Source organism: Bidens hawaiensis, unplaced genomic scaffold, assembly GCF_021521415.1.
Source record: "Bidens hawaiensis isolate Kalapana, Puna unplaced genomic scaffold, B.hawaiensis_p1.1 tig00006781_1, whole genome shotgun sequence".
NCBI classification, from domain to species: Eukaryota; Viridiplantae; Streptophyta; class Magnoliopsida; order Asterales; family Asteraceae; genus Bidens; species Bidens hawaiensis.
Window position 1 is genome coordinate 1,166,674 of NW_027491463.1, and position 8,484 is coordinate 1,175,157.

Sequence of the window (8,484 nt, forward strand, 5' to 3'; positions counted from 1 at the left end):
TCTCCCGTTTATAATAATGTGTTCCTTTTCATTAATATATTATTATATGTGTATATACAATATATATATATATATATATATATATATATATTTATATACCTTTCTTTTAATTAAATATTATATATTTCTTTGCTTTAATGAATTATTTATCTTAAAAATATATCGGGTCATACAGAGGTGACGAGGTTAGTTGGTTTGGTTCATCTTGTTGGATTATCTTGGATTAACTAGGAATGGCCCAGTTCACATCGCATGGCTTAGTTCGCATCGCACGAACTCCCTAGTTTGCATCGCATGAGCTGGTTCGCTTCGCATGAACTTTTTCGCATGACCCATTTCGCATAAAAAGATATTTCGCACGAGATACGGGATTCGATCCCATGACCTCTCGCTACCCATATTCTATCTCAACCACTCCACCAACATGGTCTTGTGTTTAATGTTTATCTTTCCCACATTTTATATACAAATTAAATGGTCATTATGAGCTCCTTTTCTTTTCCTTTTCCCTTTTTCTTTCTTTCTTCTTTCTTGTTCTTCTTTTCTTCCTTGCTCACGAGAATTATTATTATCATTATTATTACTATTATATTATTATTATTAGTATTGTTTTTATATTTATTTTTGTTATCATTGAACATGCACAGCATGTTGCTGTCACTATTATTATTATATTTATTATTTTATTACTCCTACTACTACTACTATTATTATTATTATTATTATTATTATTATTATTATTATTACTTCCTTTACCATTATTAATCAAAAATCTCAACTTGGTTTGTTTCAAGTTCCAATCTTTTACCTAAATTTCGTTAGATCTATGAACGCCTCAAACTTAACTAACGAGCCAAACGAACCCGACTCTCAAAGTTCACATTTATTTTACGTCAAGTTTATATTTTTATTAACCTTTAGGACCCGATCTATGGTTCTACCAATTTTCATGGAGAACCGACATCAAAAGGACTACCTTTACACTACAAACGTACCTCTAGCGAAATTCGGTTTAGAGTTTTAGTCTTGACACGAGCTAGATCTTGATTCTTCTTGTTGTTTGGATGCGAAAATCACTAAAACGATTGGGATCTCGTTTTCAAGTTTCAAAGTATGGAGTGTGTGTGTGGTAATAATGGAAAGGTATGAGATTATGAGATCTAGGGTTTTAGGGAAGGTTTAAGGGGTACTTATACCCTTATCTCATGGACCTTATGTCCATTAATTTACTAAGTCCATGTTTTATTTTTAAGTCCATATCCATTTAAGCCTACCATCTCTCGTTTTAATTTATGACTTATTATTATACGATTATTAAATAACAAACTTTATTTATTTTTTCTAAAAGTCGAACGTTACACCAACTTGTTTTGATCCGCCATTGCAAATGGGTTAACCGGGCGCCCGTATGCTTGTAACACGAAACCAAGCCTGGGACGCGCCAAACGCGTAACTAGACACTTGCACGAGCAAAACGCGTTACTGGGCTCCAGTACCCGCGAAAGGTAATCAGGCCCCGTAAATGCGAAACCGGTAAAATTTTTTCCTTAATGTATGTTTAACAAAATTTTTACACTACCCATGAAATTAGTTTCTAGATCCGCCACTGACCACACCATGTCCTTATTAAAGTATTCGTACCCCATCATTTTTTCATTTACCTCCCTGTTAATGTACCAAAGCCCCTTCTTTACCGCTCAACGTGATGTACAAGATGTTAAAGCTAGGCCACATTAACTGTTGCCGGCCTTTCGAAGCCCACAACAACCTGTCTTAGAGCATTCTCATCAGGTCCCCTCATCCTTATCTCTTTAGTTACACTAAAAATCACTACATTTCTCTCTTCTGTTTAATTAAATAATATTTTTTATATATTTTTTATTACAGTTTTTTCTCTTCTTTGATCACAACAATTCAACAAATATTAAAAAATAAATAGGGACAAAAAAGTCTCCCTAAATTTACAAAAAATCACTATATTTCTTTTTCCATTCTATAATTTACAATGACAATCACATCATATGATTTGTAAAGTGCTCTCAAATAATTTCAGGGAACCATAGAAATGCGGGTAATGGTAAAGGAAATTAGAAGCGTGAAAAGGGCGCGTTTGGAGGCGGCAATAAAGGGTGCGTTTGGTTGAACATGCCTAACCAACCAACCACCATTATTTCTTTCACTACTATTTTATTAATTTCCGTTTTTAAATAATAAAGTGGTTACAACTGTTACAATTATGACAATAAAATAAATAAAATACAATAATAATAATAATAATAATAACAGTAACAATAAAAGATAGATATAAATTATCCTGTCTCTCTTCTTTTTCCGTTTCCTGACTCCATATGTTCCTCTTTCTCTCTCTAATCTAAACCACAGGAAAGCTGCTCTGCTTTCTCCGGTGATAACTAACTCCGGTAATCCTTTCCGGATATTAATTCGTGACGTCAGCAATCATCATACTCACGGACTGGATCCTCGATACGGTGTTATCATTGCGTTGCGTTCTGACCTGACGTCGGTGTAAATTGTCCGATCTCTTCGTTTGAAGCCTGTTAGAGGTAATGTGGCGGAGATACATCACGAGACTGTGATTTCCGGTTGACTTTTGTTCAGAGAAGACGGAGGCTTCCGGCGAGAATGATATGGTATGATTACGTCATCGTTTTCAGAGAATATTATTATTTGTTACTACTGTTCATTCACCTTTCAACGGCTAATCGGAGTTTCAATTGAAATTAATATCTGATAATAATATGATTATTATTATTGTTCACTTGCTTTTGGTAGATAGTGTTTGTTAGGAGTTCGTTGATTTAACTGTTCATAGCTTGTTGACTTTGTGTGTTTGAAGTTATGGAAGTCAATTATACTAAAATTTATTTATATAGTGGTAGTACATGTGGACAATCAATTCAAAGCACAGTCATAACAGCTTTCTGTACGGATTGACCTTATAGTGGACAAAATTAGCCCTGTATTGAGTTTGTATGTGTGTGAATTTGTATAATAACTGAATACCGGTCATTATTAAGAACCTCTAGACTTGTTGATGTTTATGAAATGAAATATATCCGACTTACATTGTGGAATGACAGGTGGAAGGAAGGGCCTGTTCCTCAAGAGAGGACATGCTAAATTATCTGAAGCGTAAGAGGCTTCGCCGGATGGGATCTGGCCCTGTGAATGATGCTACATTTGTGTCTAACCGAATGACTCGAAGTGGAGGAGATGCGTTGAGAGGTTCTGCATCTTCTGGTGATGGATTATCCAGCAATCTGTCAAAGTCAAAGGTTGACAAGTTTGATTTAGATGATCTTGATTGGACGGATAAAGTTCCAGAGTGCCCTGTATACTTTCCAAGTAAAGAAGAGTTTGAGGATCCTTTGATTTATCTGCAAAAGATAGCTCCAGAAGCTTCAAGATTTGGTAATACTTCTTTAAAACTTTGAAGAAGATTAATGCATAATTTCATATTTAATATTTTCGTCTTGAATCTTTGTATTTCAGGTATATGCAAGATTGTTTCTCCTTTAAGTGCCTCAGTTCCAGCTGGAATCGTTTTGATGAAAGAGAAAGTTGGGTTTAAGTTTACTACAAGAGTGCAACCGCTTCGTCTTGCTGAGTGGAATACTGATGATAAAGTCACATTCTTCATGAGTGGAAGGTTGATTCCCATATGAAATCTGATATAATTTTCTAAGTATGTGACATTCAGTTTTGAGACTTTGAGTAATGGTTTTTATTCATCAGAAATTATACATTCCGTGATTATGAGAAAATGGCGAACAAGGTTTTTGCTCGTAGATATAATAGTTCTGGATGTCTTCCTGCCACGTATGTTGAAAAAGAATTTTGGCATGAAATAGCTTGTGGAAAAACAGAAAGTGTTGAATATGCATGTGATGTTGATGGCAGTGCCTTTTCATCTTCTCCAACTGATCAACTTGCAAGTAGCAAATGGAATTTAAAGGTTTTAATTTTTTTTCAGACATTTTATTTCTTGTTGCATGCTTATTAATCAATATCTTGGTTTTGTTCTTTTCTTTGAATTCAGAAAGTTTCAAGACTGTCCCGTTCTACTCTACGTCTGCTTGAAACAACTATTCCGGTATTCACAATATCAAATAGTCCTCTCTTCTTTAGTTCTATATCTTTTATAACCAACTTTTAGTTATTATTTGTATGTTTACAGGGAGTTACTGAGCCTATGCTTTACATTGGGATGCTATTTAGCATGTTTGCCTGGCATGTAGAAGACCATTATTTGTATAGGTACTTAATTTTTATTATATAAGACCTCATGTTTATAATTCTCATGTTGTTATATCTTTGTAGCATGAATTATCATCATTGTGGAGCTGCAAAAACATGGTACGGTGTTCCTGGTCACGCTGTTCTGGATTTTGAAAAGGTGGTTAGACAAAAAGTGTACACCCGCGACATATTATCGACAGACGGAGAAGATGGCGCGTTTGATGTTCTTTTGGGGAAAACAACCTTATTTCCTCCAAATATTCTATCACAAGATGGTGTCCCAGTTTATAAAGCTGTTCAAAAGCCTGGGGAGTTTGTGGTGACATTCCCTCGTGCATATCATGCAGGATTTAGTCACGGTATAATAGTTTCCGTAATTCCAATTTACAGAAATCTTGTATACCTTAGATTCTGGTTCTAATACTTGTAATATATGACTATATGTATACCTTAGGTTTTAATTGCTGTGAGGCTGTAAATTTTGCAATTGGTGACTGGTTCTTATTGGGAGCAATAGCTAGTCATCAATATGCACTTCTAAACCGGACACCTCTGCTGCCTCATGAAGAACTTTTGTGTAAAGAATCCATGATTCTTCATCCAAATATGGAGCTTGAAGATCAATCTTCTCAAGATATGATATCTCATAGAAACATTAAAGCAACATTTGTGAACTTAATCCGTTTCCAGCATCGGATTTGTTGGTGTCTAGTGAAATCAAGCGAATACATGGGTGCTTCCACACATTCTCATGGAACCATTCTTTGCAGCGTTTGTAAACGCGACTGTTATGTAGCATATATTAACTGCAACTGCTATCTACATCCTGTGTGCCTTCGCCATGGTATGTTAACCCGTCACATTTGACTTTTTGTTTTTGGTACTTTTGTTAACCGCTATTTCCAATTATGATATTGCTCAATTTTTGGTTTCAGAGTTTAAGCTACTTAACTTACCTTGTGGAGACAAATTTACAATCTCTCTAAGGGATAACATATTAGATATGGAGGCTGTAGCCAGAATGTTTGAGCAGGAAAAAGATATTGTGAATGAGGCTCAACAGCTATCTGAAACTGCCACTGACATGATTCTACTTTCTAAACTGTTTCCACTAACTGAACACGAAGCATATGATCCATATTGCAAAATTGGTTTTGCACCTGATTTGAACAAGTACGAGTCATGTGGTACTGATATCTTGAACACTTCCAATGTTGGTTTTTCATCAGAAAGTTTATCTTTAGTTAACCATGTTCATGGTGATAATGGTTTTTCTGTGGATGTTAAAAATACGTATCAAGAAAGTGATGATTCTGACTCGGAAACATTTAGGGTCAAACGCCGTTCGTCTTCAAAGTCAGAGCACATAAATACACATGATTCTGTGCCTCCAGGGTTTGAAAATCAGGTAATGAATTTTTTTTTTGTTCATGGCATTCTCAATGTTTTCTGTTGTTTATATTGCTATTATTTAATTGTTCTGAAAAGGTTTTTTCTTAGTAATTTCTAGGGCTACTTAACGAAAGAGCCGAGCCGAGCCGGGGGCTCGGTATAAGAGTTAGCCAGCTCGGCGCTGCATGGATCGTTTATTCTTAATGAGCTGAAGTTGAGATCAAGCCCGGGTTGTAAAAACCTTGAGGCAGCTCGTTTAAATTAAAATAACGCCTATCAATAAGTAAATGGTTATGCCACCTGTCACAATTTTCCTGAGCCCAGATTTGTTTTTCCCGCTTCTCTTATTTCACTCTTTCATGTTTAGAGGTATATATGGTTAAATATTAAATATATTAAATGTAGCAACTTATGTGAAATATTTGACTTCAATTATACTAAGTTATTGGTTAGGTACTTATACGTAATTTCAGTCATATCTTATCTCAAAGTATCGTTTTATAACTTCTAAATCTTCATTACCAAGTATGTAATAGTACTTCATCTATTCAACTTGTATAATACACGGGTTTCTAAACTTGTATTTAATATTTAAGTAGAAATTGGTATTTAAATTGATATTACAGTTGTCTCTAGTGGGCTCATGGACCATATTATGCACGCTTTCCTATAAATGGAATTGGGTTACTTATAACTTATAAACATTAAAATTTGGGCTAAACTTAAACGAGCTAATGAGCAAGCTTACCTTGGCTCGAGCTCGGCTTGTTTACAAATTGAGCCAGCTTGGCTCTTTCATAAACGAGTCGGTTTCGAGCGAGCCACGAGCTTTTTTGATTATCCCTTCTAATTTCAAAAGATAGGTGCTAATAGTCTTGTAAAGGCAATGGTCAAAACAAGCTTTATGTCTGTTTGGGTCAGGTTAACCCGAAAGTCGAAACACTTTGTCCAAAAATTTTAATGAATAATTAGATATGAATTTTTTTTTTTTTTTTAAATAATATCGAAGTTTTATATAATTTACTATAAAACGATTACAATAAAGTGGCAGGCAAACGGGCAACAAGTTGCGCCGCAACCCCCTTTTGAACAGCAAAGCCAATCCTGCTAAAAACGAAGCTTTGGGACCTAGAAGCTGAAGAGGTTCCGTGTACGACGCGCTGAACCCTACTCAAAAATTTCACAGCCTCTGGAGCCAGAAAACCAAATGTATCAAAGGCAAATGGTAGAAAGACATGTTGATTATCTAAACAAGCTTTCTCGTGTTTAACAACTTTGCCCGATTCAGCCTTCAACGCAGCCTGACCCACAACAAACCCACGGTCCCTGAGCCCAACAAGAGGAGACACTCCTGTAAGATCCACACAGGCGTGTTTCCCCCTTGCCCACCCGAACACAAGAATATCAGCTGGTCGTAAAACGAGTTGACCCTATCATAAGTAAACGGGTCAACTTTCTGACTATTGATTAACATTTGTATTCACAGGGACTAAAACGATTGAAGAAAGTACAACCAGAGGGATACTCTCGGCATGATTCAGCATCCGAGTGTTCCATTCACTCTAATGAAGCAAAAGAAAGTGCCTCAAGTAAAGGAACCGTCACTCACATCTCAATAAAGTACAAAAAAAATGGGAAATGAAGAAGTTTTGAGCGAACGCCTTGATTATGATTTGAACCACGAACCGTTGCCTGTAGAAAATGGTCCAAAACGACTTAAAATTAAAGGCCCGTCGGTTATAGGGTTGGACAATACCACGTCGTTTTGAATACTAATTTCTTAGAGATTGACCTTTTTAACTTGGATACAAACATGGTTTCTAAGTTCTAACAACACACGGAAGCAGCATCATATTGACCAGTTTTTAGATGAAACAAAAGTTTACTTTTTGATTAACTTCCTTTCTCATTTTCTGCAAATATTAAGGTAGGTAGTCACCATTTTAGCAGTTTCTTTTGATGTACGTCTTGTTATTAATTGTTGATTTAACTCTGGCGCGATGCAAAATCACATAGTCAGCTGCGCCTCCTTGAAGGGAGTTCTTTGATTATTTTGTAGCAAAATAAATGCAAATATTTTTTGAACCACTTTGTTGCAATTGCTCATTTTTTAAGTATCTTTTTGCTTTCCAAAATCAAAGCACATTGTATATGCTAATCTAATGCTTGTGAATGGGATTAACATGTGGATACAGCTGTTGTAAGTTGTAACCTACTTGAGGTTTGGTTTGAAGGGAAGCAAGAATGTGGTTCTGGTGATTCTTTGGCTTAAAGGAAGGATCTTGTTTGCTTTTCTTTTATTCCTCTTCAAATTGAAAAAAAAAAAAAAATCACTGCAACAAGTACATGCTTTTTATTACCTTGTGTTGATTCACATACAAATTCAGTGAAATGTTTATGTTATGAAGACCTAATTGAATGCTGCCAACATGTGTTATAAACTGATCTTGTAAATTGAATTAGCTTACGTGTTGCAACTGAGCGGACAGTTAGGAACCCATTCGTAACTTCTGAAAAGTTGGGACCAAGATCTACCGTAAGTGTAAAATGAGCGTAAAAATGTAAATAGAAAAAGAAAACAGAATAACTATACATGAAAAAGAACTTTCCCTTTGGTTTAAGTTATATCTATAATATATATAAACCAAAGCCTTTAAAAGCTCTCCTAAATTCTCTCAAGCCACCAGATTGCTTTATTTGTAAATGAAGGATTCTTATACATTTGACCCGAATTCACGGGTATGGATCACACCAAACCTAGATAGCTCTAAAATGGGTTATAACATCTTATTAAATTAAAAATTAATCTTACCAAATATTTGATGTGAAAAT

General features: G+C 35.3%; 1 pseudogene across 1 annotated transcript; it reads left to right on the top strand.

Annotated features, from left to right (window-relative positions):
• Nucleotides 1-2,065: 2,065 nt before the first annotated feature.
• On the top strand, nt 2,066-7,556 carry LOC143633563 (lysine-specific demethylase JMJ13-like; annotated as a pseudogene). The gene is made up of 10 exons (XR_013153688.1): nt 2,066-2,071; nt 3,102-3,432; nt 3,514-3,670; nt 3,757-3,976; nt 4,061-4,114; nt 4,199-4,278; nt 4,342-4,619; nt 4,715-5,104; nt 5,196-5,668; nt 7,139-7,556. The product of XR_013153688.1 is annotated as a lysine-specific demethylase JMJ13-like (transcript).
• Nucleotides 7,557-8,484: the final 928 nt, after the last annotated feature.